The sequence below is a fragment of the Cornus florida genome, unplaced genomic scaffold, assembly GCF_030987335.1.
Source record: "Cornus florida cultivar Cherokee Brave unplaced genomic scaffold, ASM3098733v1 CherokeeBrave_3.0.0_Hap2_Chr02, whole genome shotgun sequence".
In the NCBI taxonomy this organism is placed as follows: domain Eukaryota; kingdom Viridiplantae; phylum Streptophyta; class Magnoliopsida; order Cornales; family Cornaceae; genus Cornus; species Cornus florida.
The window spans coordinates 43,042,399-43,058,689 of NW_026775572.1; the positions used below are offsets into that span (position 1 = coordinate 43,042,399).

The window sequence follows — 16,291 nt, forward strand, 5'->3', positions numbered from 1 at the left end:
AACCAAAGGTTCCATTTCCGAATGCCTTAAAATGATCCATTTCAAAAGACAAGTAAAAGGCAAAAACCAATGAAATCATGGAAATGTTTAGGCAAGTGAAAGTTAACCTTCCACTATTGGATGCAATCAAGCAAATTCTGGCTTATGCCAAATTCTTGAAAGACTTATGCACCAAAAAGCGGAAGAACAAGAGCCAAGCACCAAGATAAGTGGTTTTGACCGAGCAAGTAAGCTCAATTTTGCAACATAACACTCTTCCAAAGTTTAAGGACCCCGGTTCACCCACTACATCATGCATCATTGGTGATCATATCATTAATCGGGCACTTCTTGACTAAGGAGCAAGTGTTAACCTTCTTCCATATTCGGTCTATGTTAAATTGGGCCTAGGTGAATTAAAACCGACATCGGTAGTTTTGCAACTTGCCGACCGATCCATTAAGAAGCCTAGGGGTGTCATTGAGGATGTTTTGATCAAGATTGATAAATTCTTCTTCCCGGTTGATTTGGTTGTCATTGACACGGAACTGGTTTCCAATCTTAAGAGCCAAATTCCTGTTATCCTTGGCAGTCCTTTCTTGGCAACCGCTAATGCCAACATCTATTGTAGGACGGGGTTAATGAAGATTTCATTTAGCCACATGAAGGTGAAGTTGAATATCTTTAATCCCACACCCAATTCATTTGACAAATATGAAGGAGAAGTCAATGTTGTAGAAAAATGTCATGATCTTCATTGCCAAGGAAATGAGCTTTTGTGTAAAACCAAAACTTCCAAAGGATCATCTTCAACCTTGCATTCTAAAATTCTTGTTTCAAACTCTTGCTTTGAAAGGGCATGGAAGCCCAAAGGTTTTAATTGCATAGACAAAGGATCAAAAGCTTCTTTTGAGCTTAATCCAACAAGTTCTTCAAAGGACCATTTGTTGGGAGGAGTTCAAAGCATTTATTACCCCAACAAAGAGGGGATGCATCACAAGATCTTTGACCCGGGCTAAAAGAGCCCAACATCTTGCTAGAGACATTAAAGACTAGCAAAGGCATTCGTAGGGTGTCAAAACCCTATTCCCCCCCCCCCCCCCCCATCCATTTCTATCTTTCATTTTGTTTCTTGCGAAGTCTAGATACTTGTTTTAGGTTCACATGCATTGAAAGGAACTTTGGTGAGGATTGCATAAGCTTTTATGTCATAATTGAGCATTTAGCAAAGTTCGATCGATCTCACATTGGAGTTCGATCTATCGAACTGTGGATTGCACTCAACACTTAGAAAAATTTTCGACCTGCATCCACCTGTATCCAAAATCAGCTCTCAGTCCCATCGTTCGAACTCATTCTTAAATCGATCAGATATCTTCAATCGATCTCAAGACTCAACACTTAGAAAAAAATTTGAGCCTGCATAAACCTGCATATTTCAGCTCTCTGTCCCATCATTAGAATTCAATTCAAGATCGATCTGAAAATTTTCGATCGATCCAACATTAAGGTTGGATTGATCTCAAGTTCCAGCACTTAGCCAATTTTTGAACCAACAACCTGTGTATTATTACCTCTGTCTGATCGATCGAAGGCTTGTTCCGATCGATCATATTTCTTTCATTTCACAATTTTGACTTTAATTTGACTTTTCAACTTTTCAAAAATCCAAAAATATTTTCCTTTTTATTTTATTCTATTTTCACTCTCATTTTATTTTGTTTTAATTTTTAACAAGTTTTCAAAAATTCAAAAACTATTTTAATTTATTTAGTTTTTAATTAATTAAATTCAAAAAAAAAAATCCAAAAATGCTTTGAACGGAGTTCATCAAAGTTCGATCGATCACAACTCATCTTCGATCGATCGAACTAGTCGGGAAATGTTTTTAAAAACATATCCAAGGGTCTTAAGATCGATCTCACTCACCAAACCCTAGCCTCTCGTCCCTCTTCACTGTGAATCATCTCTCCTAGCTCCGACAACTCCTCCAGCGAGATCCAAACATCTCGAATCTCAGTTCATCTCCATCCTCTTCATCTCAATTCATCTCAGTTCATTCTCCATTCTCTCGCTCTCTTGAGGTAAGATCCGAGACATCCTTCCCTAGATTGGAACTCTCGTGTATCAATACTCATTTTAAATGTCGTAATCATGTTGAATCTTCCATTCTCAAAGCTTTAGCATCCATGTCTATATATATATGTGTGTGTGTGTGTGTGTATGTGTGCATAGATTTTGAAGATTTTGTTAGATTTGGGTTTTTGGGCCACGTTTGGAGTGCATTTAGGCTTGATTTGTGTTGTTGGAGGGCCCACGAACTCACTCGTGTGGGCCCCATGCTTCAAAAGTCACAGATATGTGACTGTTAGGTTTCATCGTCGCACTGTTCGATCGATCGAATAAATTTATGATCGATCGAATATTTGTGATCGATCCAACTCAACCTTCGATCGATCCAACTTTTGTGATCGATCTTATTTCTTTTTCTGATCAATCGAATTTCACAGATCTCATATGCACACTCCATTCATCTTATCTTATGTTCATGCTACCTTATATATGCCCAATGCCTGTGATATTCCACATTGGATGCATTTTATACTCACATTGTTTAGCATAATTTATATTCTGCCACTTGCATAGGATCATGCAATATTTTGTTTTGTCTATCTTACATGACATACATGTTTCTATATTGTGCTTTATATTCTATATGTGCAGGCACTAACTTTTCAATTTCTATTTGCAAACTATGGCTCGCGTTAAGACTGTAGCGCGTAGACACCATTACAGCACCAGACGCAGACTTGACGACGGGGCCAGTCCATCTCATGTCCGTGATCCTAGTCCCGACCACACACAGAGGAGAGTTCGACAGCAGACTGGGGAGATTGCGCAACCCTCTCATATAGAGGAGCCATTACACCCTACTCCACCCCAGTCGCCAGCTCATCCAGCATTCACTCCATCACCATCTCCACCGCATAGAGGCGCTGAGCAGCCAGCTCCACCTGTTCAGCCAGCTCATCTATAGCGCGATAGGCTCGCGCCTAGATATGCACACATAACTATCGAGCATGAGTCAGTATTCTACACCGCATTCTTCTCCAGATCAGTGCTGACTTGATCTGTCTATCAGGACATCATTCAACGGGGCCTCTCAGCTATTCTTGCCCCAGTCACAGAGCTGATCTACCCGCGACTGGTACAGTTGTTCTACCAGAACCTCCGACCATCGCCGCGCACTACAACCGAGCTCATCACCTCTATCGATGGCCATAAGATCACCATTACAGTGGATACTCTGGCCCGTTCGACTCGCTGTCCACATCGGTGCATGCCAGAGCTTCAGGAGACCTATCCCAGGCTCCACAAGCCTTCTTACGCCGATATGGCGATTTTTCTCATAGGTCACCATGCAGGTGGCGAGAACTTCGCCACCCAGACATTCTTGCTGGATGATTGTGGTTTACAGATTCGGTGCTCTACCGAAACATATACATGGCGGGACACAAGATTCAGAGACGGGGCGACTATTTAGCAGCCCTGTACGCCTTCTATACCGACCACTGGGTATCTATTCCTGCACTTATCTGAAGCATGATGAGGAAGCTCTACGATGAATACGTCAACAAGAAGGCGCCCGAAAGGGCCAAATCTCTTCCATTCAGCCACCTCATCACCCAGATTCTCATTGACAAGCGCTATCCCATCCACCCGCAGGAGGATCCCGAGAGAGGTTCCTGTCACTTCCGCAAGAAGGACTGGGACAAGAGCTACAAAGCTATTATCACTCGCCTGCAGATCCATGCCTTACTGGCGGCTGCAGAGCTGGAGTTAGAGGAGGAGGCGGCAGCACAGGCAGCCCCGACACCAACAGAGCCAGCAACAGCAGCTCCCGCAGCAGACGATGCACCAGTCGATCCAGCTGCCGAGCATGATGACATTAATATAGACATTGACTTAGAGCACTCAGCGGATGATGCAGCTCAGCATTCTCCAGCCGGGTCACCTATCCACGAGCAGGAGCAAACCCAGGAGCTGTCTTCTGACTCATCCATACCAAACTTGACTCCCGGCTTTAGAGTGCGTCTGCAGACGCTCGAGGACGCTGTTGTTGCCATCAGAGCTGACCTCACTGCCCACAGAGCGGAGTTCGCTACCTTCTGCACGGATGTCACAGCTATGTTCAGAGATCTATCCCGAGTCATCCGCAGCGCCAGACCTGCCCGTCCTACCTCATCTTCCTGAGCTCCCACTCCTTTCTATCTTATGACCCCTCTCTCCTTTTGATACTTTATTATTGTCACTGTATTATTTTTACAGCCGGTCTGTCGGCTTTGATATTTTTGTTGTAACTGCACTTTCTCTATTTTATATATCTATTTTTGCTATGGATATCATATGATTGTATTCTCATATCTGTATGTTTGACTCCATCAGGTGCATCACAGTGACTTCAGTGAGAGAGTGCTACCCAATTTTTAGGACCACCCTTATACCTCTCTAATTTCGTTATCTGTTTATCCCATTTACACTTACATGTTCACTGTACACTGATTATCCCATTTTGTTATCTGATAAGTTTATCCAAGTGCCAATTTTCAGGACCACAGTTCATCCCAAGTTTGGGGGGGCCAAGCCACCCACTTCGGATACTTCAGTCCCGATCATTCTTGTTTAGTTGCACTGGTATACTCTTTCTTTTATTCTCTTGCACATTGAGGACATTGTGCCATTTAAGTTTGGGGGGAATGGTGCTCTACAGTGATATTTTTAAATTCAAACTTTTAGCATGACTCGTGTATTTGAGGGATATTTCTATGATTGGTCCATACCTAGCTATGATTTTAATCTTTTGAGGACTATATTGCTTAAAATTTAAAAATTGCTTGACTTGAGAGTCCAATACTCCTTGTATGCCTTATGAATGCCATTTAGGAGTAAATTTTTTGAAGGATTGATATCTTGCTTGCACTTGTGGTCTACATCATCCTGATTTTGTGATTGTTTTGAGATTCATTCTAGGATTCTACACTAGCACAAGCGCACACTAGCATTCATTTGTGGGGTATACGCTTTGTTGATTATTGAATTGGCTATATCCCAATTGGGCTAGTAGTGCATTGAAAACTTTCATTCTTGATAAAGGTGGATAACAACCCCTTTTCACTAAGTAGCCGGGATTCTAGCCTCATCAAGCACTGAACTTCTCGCGCCGAAAGGTGGAGGGCCCAAACTCTAGGTTAATAATTGAATTTGTTTAATAAAAAAAACAAAAAAAAAAAAGTAAAAGCAATAAAAAGTGAGGACTTCTCCCAAAAGGTGAGAAGTGGGAAATGATTAGATGGTTGTTGTCTTGATTTGAGCTTGTAAGTTCGTAGGGGTATTTGAACACCTAGTGCCCTAAAGCCATCTGGTTTGGGAGTCACTGACCTAATGCTCAATCTCATGAATCGCTAGAAAGCTTAATAGATCAATACATTACACTATGCTTCCATCTTTGATCCTCTAAAAAAAAAAATTTGAGTGAAAAGAATAAGCACGCCTAGAACAATAAAGCTTTAATAAAAGGTCCACTTTTTGTCTTGATGATTGGTACTAGATTTGTATGCTAATTTGAGGGTAAGGATGTGATTAATTCTTTAGTTGGCTAAGATAGCAACACATTGATGCCGGTCCACTCAAGAGTTGTTTTGATTTGCATAATCATTTTCTTGATGTGTGAAGGACCATACTTGCTTGCTTGATGTTGAGATTTTGGGGGATTGCTTGGAAAGGGTTGAAAAATTGCATACTTGAGGTAGTTTTCTCCCAATGCTTGTTTGTAATATTGGTACCTCTTTTGAAAAAATGAGCTTAATGTTTGTGGATAGCATTTCTGGAAACCCTCACGAGACTTCACTCGTCCACTAGGGGTAACCTAGGGGTTTAAAAGGCTTGTTGCATATGCTAAATGTAATCGTGTTCCCTACGAAAGTGGCATTATCCATTTATTGTTTTCTAGATTCATACTTGTATAGTTGTTCATTTCATTCCTTTACTTCCTAGTTCATTGCTAGGGACTAGCAATATTTAAGTTTGGGGGTGTGATAAGCACTGAAAAGTGCGTATTTAAACCCCTTAAGCTTAGGCATTCTAGTAACTTTATCTATCTTACTTTACCGTTTTAGATTGATTTCGTATTATTTTCATTTTCAGGCACTTATCCCGAAAATAAGCTAACTCAGCCAAATAAGAGCTTAATTGATGCAATTCTGAGATTAAACAAACAAATGAGCAAAGTAGAGGAAGAAAGAAGCAAAATGAAGTAAAGCAGCAAGTTCAATTGATCCAAGTCCAAGGTTCGATTGATCGAACATAGATCGATCTCAGCACTTCAAGATAGATCTAAACCTTGACCCAAAGCACTTAAGTCCAAAAGTTCAATCGATCCAACATCATTCTTCGATTGATCGAACACCTTTGTCATTATCCAAATGATTGATCTTATCCATAGTTGTCCACCCACTAACCACCTTTGTCCTTTTTCCAAAAATATCTCCCAAAATATCTCAGATTTATCTTTTTCCCAAAAAAGCTCAGCCAGTTGGATTGATCCAGCCTCAGTTTGATCGATCTCAGCCAATTCGATCGATCCAAGTCCAAGGTTCGATCGATCGAACTTCCTCCAAGTGCAAAAAGTTAAAATTCCAGCTCATTGAAAGTTGTCCTTTATCCAATCATTAGAGAATATTGTGTGCACGACCCTAGCTCATTTGGGGAGTGATTTTAACCTACCTATATAAGGATAAGGATTGCATTTTAGTGAAGGGATAAATAGAGACACATAGAGGAGATAGAGACCAAGACTTGAATTTTTTTTACCATCTCTAAGGAAGCTTGGAGAAGAAGGCTAGAGACACCATTGGAGATCTTCATCAACAAGGACCAAACCTCTTCCATGGAGTTAGCCCTTGAGGGTTGGAGCATCCTCACCATGAGTGGCTAGACATCCTCTTGGGGCTAGAGTTAGCCCCAAGCATGCTTTCTATATCTTAATCTTGTGTATTATTGAGGGATTAGGGTTGTAATTAATGTTTTGACACATTGATATATATAGATCTTGTTTAATCAATGATTTGTGTGGTTTAATGCTTCCAATTGATCATTTCATTCTATTCATATGTCTATGTATGCTAAAATTGATGTTCATGTTATTGTCTCTAGATTTTGTGTTGTTGATGCATGTCTATGTGTATTGATGCCATGGATTTAGAGATTGTCAAAACATAGTGCTTAAAGGAATGCTATTATGATTCTCTTGATGGTTCATACTTATTCCTTGATGGATTGTGCCTCTTCCGTAGTTTACTTTCATACTAGTAGTTTAGATATAGTGTAGTTGTAGTGTGAGGACAATCCATGCTTGTTGTTTGATGTTCCAAGCTTTTGAATACAAGTAGTATATGTCTCTAATCTTGTGTTGTACTTGGATTGTGAGCCTAATGAAAGGATTAATGACTTGTTTTGATTTATTGTGCCTTTCATATGTTTTTTAGACAATATATGCTTCATTACTTAGATATATTGTGCCTTTCACATGACGTTTAGACAATACATGCTTAAATAGTCATCCTTGCTTGTTGAATCAACCAAATACACACACCAATATTACAACACTCTAATTGCCCTCATTAATCACTTGTCAATAATATAGAAATGCATTACTTGGTGGTGATCTCTAAACCCCAAGACTCTTCTCTCTCTTACTTACTCTCCATTACATTCAATCACTTAGTCTAATTTAGTTGCTCTCTAATCTAATCAACCAACCAATCAATTATTTGATCACTCGACCTACTAACCCTAATAGCGATTCCACAATCAACTCCGACATTGCTCAATCCCCACAATCCCTTGGGACGATCCCTAATCACTCTTGCTACATTAGTAGTAGTGTTGGTAGTGGTTTTTATAAATTTAAACTTGACCCAAAAGGCTTTCCTTGAACCGCACATTCACTACATCAATTTTGGCGTGTATCGAGCGGCCACAAACAAGTCGTCAGTTTCCTTTCATCCACGGTCTTGAAAATAAAGTTCATAATGAGCGGCCTTGCACTTGACAAGGTAATGTATTTCAAAGACTTAGTTGGATTATTATGAAACTCAATCTCTTTATCCTTTTTGTCAACTTCCACATTGATCACTCTCTTCTCATTTGCTAAGGTTGCCGCAATGACTTCATGCTCAATATTACAAGGAATGTCCTCATAAATTGGAATGGCCATTAGCGAACTTGCCACTTCTTCTGCTTCTTGATAAGAAAGAGTACTTGCGATTGGAGGAAGAGGTTCTTTTGAATTTTTTCATAGCGGGAAGTCTAAGATGGCCACGGAATCCATTAGAGAATTCACTTCATATATGGAGCTTTCAATGTCAAATGCATCCATATTGAAGTGAGAGAGGCATGCCTCAAAAGGATCTTTGGAAAGAATGGAAGGAATGGCTTCTTCAATAAGTTCATCAAAGACATTCACCATAAAACACTCGCCTTCATCAATGGGATGTTGGTTCGTGTTGAACACATTAAGCTTAACCATTATATTGCCAAAAGAGATGTCCATAATGCCGGACCTAAAATTGATTGTCGCATTAGCAGTGGCAAGGAATGGTCTTCCTAAGATTATTGGAATGTAAGTGGTAGGATTGGGAACCGACTCAGTGTCAAGCACAACAAAATCAACCGAAAAATAGAATTTGTCAACTTTGATGAGGATGTCCTCAACAATTCCCTTTGGTTGTTTTGTAGACCTATCGGCGATTTGAATAACTACTGAAGTTGGCTTAAGGTTTCCCAAACCTAATTGAAGATACATGGAGTAAAGAATAACGTTAACACTAGCCCTTAAGTCAAGAAGAGCCCTTTTGACCTCATGGTTCCCTATGGTACAAGAGATGGTTGGCGCGTAAGGGTCTTTGAACTTAGGTGGGGTGTTAAGCTTAATGATAGAGCTCACTTGCTCCGTGAGAAGCACTTTCTTTGGGCTTGGTCCCTTGTTCTTCCTCTTTTGAGTACACAAGTCCTTCAAGAACTTGGCATATGGTGGAATTTGTTGAATAACATCAAGAAGAGGAAGGTTGATTTTAACTTGTTTAAAAACTTCCATCATGTTATAGATTTTTCCTTCTTGCCTCGAAAATAGAGTAGAGTTTAAAGCTTGAGGAAATAGAGCTTTTGGTTCATAAGGCTTCTCTACATGGGAGGAAGATGATGATGATGGAATTTACTCATTAATGTGACCATTTGTCCCTAGTGAAGTAGGAATGGAATTGGGAATGGTAAATGGGCTAACACTTGGTTGTATCGGAACGCTTACTTCACTAGGTCTCTCAACTTTGTTATCAATTTTTCTCCCACTCCTCAAGGTGGAAATGGAATATGCCTTTTGGTTAAGCTTGGGTTGAATAGGTCATTTCCCTTTCATTGATTAAGCCATATACCCTATTTGGGCTTCAAGTTTTGCAATTGATTGGGAATACGAATGAAACACTTGATTTTCCTTTCGAAGAGCACCCAAAGCTTCTAAAACCTTGCCCTCAAAAGTGGGATTTCTAGGAGGCTCTTGAGGTGGATGAGAGTAAAATTGATGATTTGAAGATTGAGGATTGGAGTATTGATTCACATTTGGAGGAGGATAAGATGGAGAGAGGTATGCTTAAGAGTTTGTATTTCGGAGGTGGGGAGGCACATACTTTTCTTGAGAATTTTTATGAAGAGGTGGAATGATCCTTCATTTCTCCAAGAAAAGCTAGGATCACTCCATCCGGAATTGTAGGAATCAGAATTTGGATTACTCCCTTGATGAATGAAAGCGGCATTGACTTGTTCTTGCTCGAAAAACTTTGTCCAAGAGGACAATTGGAAGTATTGTGAGTATCACTAAAGCAAGTCATGCACATCACACTTTGAGAATGGAAAAAATTGGATGTTTGAATTGTCGGGTTTTGGCTTGAAAGGAATTTATCAAACCTTTGAGTCAAATTTTTTACCTCGGCGGCAATTCCCATGGAACTCTCTACTTGAGAAAGATTGGAGGTTTTCTTCCCTTTGCTATTCAAATTTTGGCCCAATCGAGACGATAAAGAACGATGCATTGAATTTTCGCTCATGTGATCAAAAAGATGCCACACATCATCTTCATTTTTGTCCAAATAGGCTCCTCCACATGAAGCATCAACCGTATCTTTTTGGGTATCGGATAAGCTTTCATAGAAGCAGCAAACTAATTGCCACTTTGGAATGTCGTGATGTAGACACTTCCTTAGCAAATCGTTTAAACGCTCCCATGCTTCATGCAAAGGTTCTCCCTCTTTTTGGGAGAATTCACGGATAGAAATACTCATAGCATCGGTTCTACTTGCGGGGTAAAAAAATTTTAGGAATTCACATTGCAGTTGAGTCCAAGATGTGATTGAATTTACCCTCAAGTTATTGAACCAATATTTAGCCTTTTCCCGAAGAGTGAAAGACAAAAGCTTCATTTTTAAGACTTCTTCCAGAAGGTCCGTGATTTTTACGGTTGAACAAACTTCCAAAAACTCATCCAAATGTTTATGTGGTTCTTCATTGTTCACCCCATAGAAAACGGGGCACATTTGAATGGTTGCGGGCTTGATTTCATAATGGGTTACCCGAAAGTTTTGCAACCGGATGCATGTTGGTGCATTGTATTCATTGGGAGTGTAGTGATCTCGAAGAGATAATTAAGGATTTGGGGGATACACTACATGATCTTGAGGATGGATTTGTATTATTGGATGTTGTTGCATTTGATTGGGTTGTGGAAACACATTAGGATGGGGAATTCTTAAGGGTGGATGCACACCTTGAAGATGATGCCCATTAAGAGAGTGATACTCACCTAGATTATCCATATGCCCTAGATCTTAGAATTAGTTTCCCATTAAGTGTGGGATAGTTAAGAATAGGAAGAATTCTCCTAGAAACAACAAACCACAACAACAATTCACCACCTCCACATACGATGTTCCCATACTCCCATGTTATATCAATGCACAAAATTAAATTGCCTCCACACGGGCTGATGCTTTCTATTAAGAAAGTAATAGCCTCCTTTTGGGCTTATGCTTGGACAAGAATTTAAACAATGTGATAGCCTTGACAAGGACTATCTCACAAGCATGTAGAGAATTAAACAATTATAGTAAAAGGAATTCAAGGAAGCTCACGAAAGTCTATAGCAACAACGTCACAATGGTGCCAAGACCCAATGATTGCTCCTCTTCCTTTCAAGTACCTAATTAAACAAGAGGGATTTGTAAGAAAATAGTAATTTAAAGAAAAAAATCAAATTAGCCCTAATGCCTAATTCAATTCCAACTAAACCGTCAATCCTCGGCAACGGCACCAAAATTATGATGCGACCCGAGCGTGTGCACAAAATAATGCACAACACTTTGGTTTTCGAAATGGTATCAAGCGGGCATCATAGTTTACATTTATAAACCACTAGACACTTATACTACGTAGTATGAAGTGATAAGAGATCGTCCCAAGAGATTGAACACGTGTTGGAATTAAACTTGATTTTAGTGCTAATGAGATTGCACAAGAGATAAAGAGAGAAAGAGAGAGTTGAGAGAAAAAGAGTTTGGTGAAGTGATTAAATAAATTGCAATGCTAGTAAATTAAATTAAATTAAACTAAGAATTAAAGAGATAGAAAGAGAGTCTTAGGGTTAGGATTCACCACTAAACTCATGCAATTAACCATATGCTTTCAATTAATGGGGAATTCATTAGTGTAATTAAAGATGTGGTCACATTATCATCACAAATCACAATTGTAAGCATAGATTATAAACATCAAGAATGAATTGTCGACCTAATGACAATTAAACTAAAGTGTAGAACCAATTCAAGACTACGTCATAACCCACCATACACATTCACAAATGTATCCTATAAGAGCACACATCATTCAAGAAGATAATACTAATTGTAATTAGAAGTATGGATTAACATAATCAAGCACAAATTGCCTACTTTACTATAGTTAACTAATGACAATAAGCTAATTTGTAGAATAACCCATCAAGATTAAGCCTTTATCCATCAAATTAATTGACAATTGTATCAACTAAGCATCATGCTATGGCCATCACTAAACACAACTAAAAGGAGTATCTAGTGTAGAATATAATTCTAAAGTAATCACACATAGATATGCAATTTTCATATCGAATCAATGGAAGAATTAATTTCCAATCATCTAATGAAGACTAAAATACCTAATTAATCATATATAGACATACAATCAACTAGAGATTTTAATGGAAGAATTTATCAATACAAGCCCAAATTTATCAAATCAAGCATGTATATATAAAGAAATCACAAAGCCATACAGTTAATTACAACATATTAATTCCCCAAGAAAAGAAATACAAAAGTTTAGGTTACATGAATTTAGGGCTCATCCAAGCCCTAAGTGAAGAACTAGCTCATGGAGGACATGATCATGGTGTCAACAAGCTCCATCTCCATCTTTTGGCTCCTTCTTCTTCTTCTTTCCATTGTAGACAGAGAGTCTGTAAAACTTCTTGAAACCCTAACTTTTTCTTTTTCCAGAGAGAACGTAATATCACGGTACAGAAAATAAAACTTAATAATCAAATCATCAAAAACTCCCTCTACAATGGGTCTTTGTTTTTCCTTTAATACTCACATTATTGGAGGCCCATAGTTCACAAATAAGCCCTCACAAGAAAATCCCGTAGCCAAGTAAAAGCTAAATCCCACAATACTGCCAGGGGCTGGGGGATCGATCCCCCAGCCTTGGGGATCGATCCTTAGGGGGTATTTTTTTGCACCTTTCTGCCAATAGTGGGGGATCCATCCTCTATCGATCCCCCAGTGCTAGAAATCTCTTTTAAGCTCCGTTTAACTCTATTTTGGCCCCAGCCTTAATCGGTTTGTTTCTTGATCGTTGGGAACATCCTCAAAGGCCTGAAAAAAGGTAGAATTGACCGCTTTTGAAGGATAAGTGCACTATACGAATAATGGGCTGCGGCCTCTTTTTGCCATTTTCTAAGCTTTTTCCGATTGTCTTTGCTTGTCTCCAAAAAGGCTTTAATGAACCAAAATTAGTCCGTTTGAACTTTATTGACCTGAAAATGACAAAAATATATATTAAAACTAAAATATGAAAATAAGATAGATATAAGGACTAAAATACCCTAGTTTAGGTGCTGAAATATGCAACATTTAAGCACTCATCACGCCCCCAAACTTAGATATTGCTAGTCCCTAGCAATGAACTACAGTATGAAAATGAAACAAACATATATACAACTATGAACTAATGAAGCAAATAAAGATAACACCTCTTTCGTAGGGATCACGGTTGTATTTAGCATATGCAATAAGCCTTTTAAACCCCTAGGTTACCCCTAGTGAACGAGTGAAGTCTCGTGAGGGTTTCCAGAAATGGTACCCACAAACATCAACAGCTCTTTCTTACTTGAGAAGCAACGACACATATCAAACAAGTGTTGAAAATAGACTACTTCAAGTATGCAAATTTCTGCCATTTCTAAGCTACTCTCAACATTTCAACATTATGTAAGCAAAAGTGGTACTCCACACATCAAGCAAGTTAATCATGCAAATTGAATCAATTCTATCATCCTTTTTGAGTGAACCGGCATCAAAATGTGTTGCTATCATAGCAAATCAAAGTAACGGCATAGCCTTACCCTCAAACTAGCATACAGATATAGTACCAATCATCAAGACATTGAATGAACCTTGTTATTCAATCAAACATTTCTTTTTTTTTTTATTGATGTCATTTTTTTTTTTTTAATATGTATGACCATGTGCAATGTCCAAGTTTATTAAGCTCTCTAATCACCCCATGTAACAAGCGTTGAGCCAACGACTCCCAAACCAGATGGTCTTAGGGCGTTAAGTGTAAAGACACTCCTAAGGGCGTAATGACTCGAAATGCCTAGGCTATGAACTCAAACTAATCATACATCTTACATTTTTTCCTTCTCTTCCTTTTTAATCAGTTGACATATTGAAAGAATGCAGTTTTAATCAGTGGGCACCCCTCCTGAGTTCAATGGAGGTGACCAACCTAGACCATCGGCCTCATTAATCACCCATAGATCTCGTCCAGGTAAGTATGTTATACCATATGCCTTCAACTCATTATATACACCTCTCCAAATAACTCCCACTTATGTTTTCCCGATGTGGGACAAGTGAAAACATTACAATTTGCAACAATCGATTTATGCCACATGGAGAGTTGTGGGAGCCTAGTTTTGTGGTTGGTCTAATTGTCTCCCACTTCTGAGAATTTTTGGATGCTTAGAGCCAATTTCTATCAAGTTTTTTCAGCACATGAATGACTATGTTTATTGTTCTAGTGTAGAGACTTTGAATAAGGTGGTTGTGACTCTGTGTGGGTCTAAGCTTGTTATTGAGACTCAGCACATAGTTACCAAGTTGAAAGAATGGTTTCAACCAAGTGGGGTTACTTAAAAGTACTTGATTTTTGGGTTTTGTGAAGTGGGTGATTTCATTGAGGGCTTCTAAAGTTTGGAATTTGATGGTTGATGAAGGGTTCGGGGTTGATATTGAGATGCTTGAGAAAATGATGGAGACCCTTTTCAACAAAGCATTGAAGCTTATGACGACCAAATTGTGATCAATTGGATGTGTAAAAAATTAAGGTCGAGCAAGCTCGTTTGGTGTTCGAAGAAATGCATAAGAGAGGGATTGAAGCTAATAATTTGACATTGGGGTCATTTTGATGTAGTTTGAATGAGTATGTCGAAACAACGGCCTATAGTTGTAAGGTCATTCTTGAGCTCAAATCAAGGATTTTTTGTCATCTTTCCATTTATACCAATTTCATTTTCAGATCCTTATCCTACTAGGACGTATTTACATCATTTTAGTAAGACGGTGTCGGAAATCGATAATCAACTTTCTATCCTTCAAGAGTAAGAAAACAGCTTAAATGGAGCAATGTTGAACAAAAGACAATTTTCTTTTTACAAAAATAACAAATATGAAAACTTAAATATCAATTGAAAGTATTTCTAAATTAAGTTTCATTTCCTCATAAAAATGCATTTTGACAAAATAAATAAATAAATCTAGTTAGTAATAATAATTGATGGATTTCAGTCCATGACACCATGATCACATTTATATTTGATTGGAGGCCGAAATATCCATACTGGGCCTTATATATTTATAGCCCCACCCATTAACAATATATAATAAACTTGGACTTTAACTATTTGGGCAGGCGCAGGCCCCAACTACCATAAATTAAAATTATGACGTAGGCTCCACTACTTGAGTAGACCTTAGGCAGGCACCCTTCTTGAGTGCAATGGAGGTCACCAACCTAGACCATAGGCCTTATTGATCACCCATTGATCCCATTCAGGTAAGTATGTTGTCACATAGGCTTTCAACTTAATATATAAGTCTCTTTAAACACCTCACATTTATGTTTTCCCGATGTAAGACTTCAGAACCAATCATTATCCCACGAGTGTTTGTTTCCAATGCATAGGTTAGTCTGGTTATATCTCAGAAGGCATACTTTATTGTAAACATAATTGGGTAGACGGTTGAAACAATGATGGAGACCCTTTTGTGATACCCCTAGACTCCGAGACTGAGTTGATTAGGCCAAGGCCCAAACCCGAGGGAATATCAAACAACTAATATTTTAAAACGAACACAGAATATAATAATGAAAGAATTAAATAACAAAGCTGAAAGAATTATTAATTATAAATCCTCCAATTGATAATGAAAAATAATAATCCGATTCTCTAAAACCTCTAAAAGTACAGGACCCCTAAACAAAAGTCCCAACTGAACTGAATAATTGAAAATAAATATAACTAGAACATAAAGAGAAGTCCTATGTAAGTAGATGAATGAGAGACTGTCCCCCACAAGCACGATCAAGCTCTAAGGCTGGAACTAACCTGTACTTGAAAAGAATAAAAAAGTGGGTCAGGCCCACGAACAACTTCTAATTTAACTGCAATCCATACAGTGACCCGATACGCAGATACACCCTAGATACCTCATAATATCTATCTAGTCCATACATATATATATATATATCCACACTAAGGGACATTCACTGGACTACAATAGGGGTCTCAACCTGAATAGAAGACAACATTCAAAAACGCACCCAAAGGTGGGCATGAGTACCTAGACCTAACAGGGTACTCCTCAACCTATCATAGCCAGCTACG

The 16,291-nt window shown here is 38.7% G+C and overlaps 1 non-coding gene and 1 pseudogene across 1 annotated transcript; one reads left to right on the top strand and one right to left on the bottom strand.

Moving 5' to 3' along the window:
• Positions 1-3,483: 3,483 nt before the first annotated feature.
• Positions 3,484-16,291, top strand: part of LOC132296135 (putative pentatricopeptide repeat-containing protein At1g26500) — a 50,703-nt pseudogene continuing 37,895 nt past the window's right edge.
• LOC132297600 (U1 spliceosomal RNA) lies at positions 15,307-15,467 on the bottom strand. The gene has a single exon (XR_009479304.1). It is a non-coding gene; the product is annotated as a U1 spliceosomal RNA (small nuclear RNA).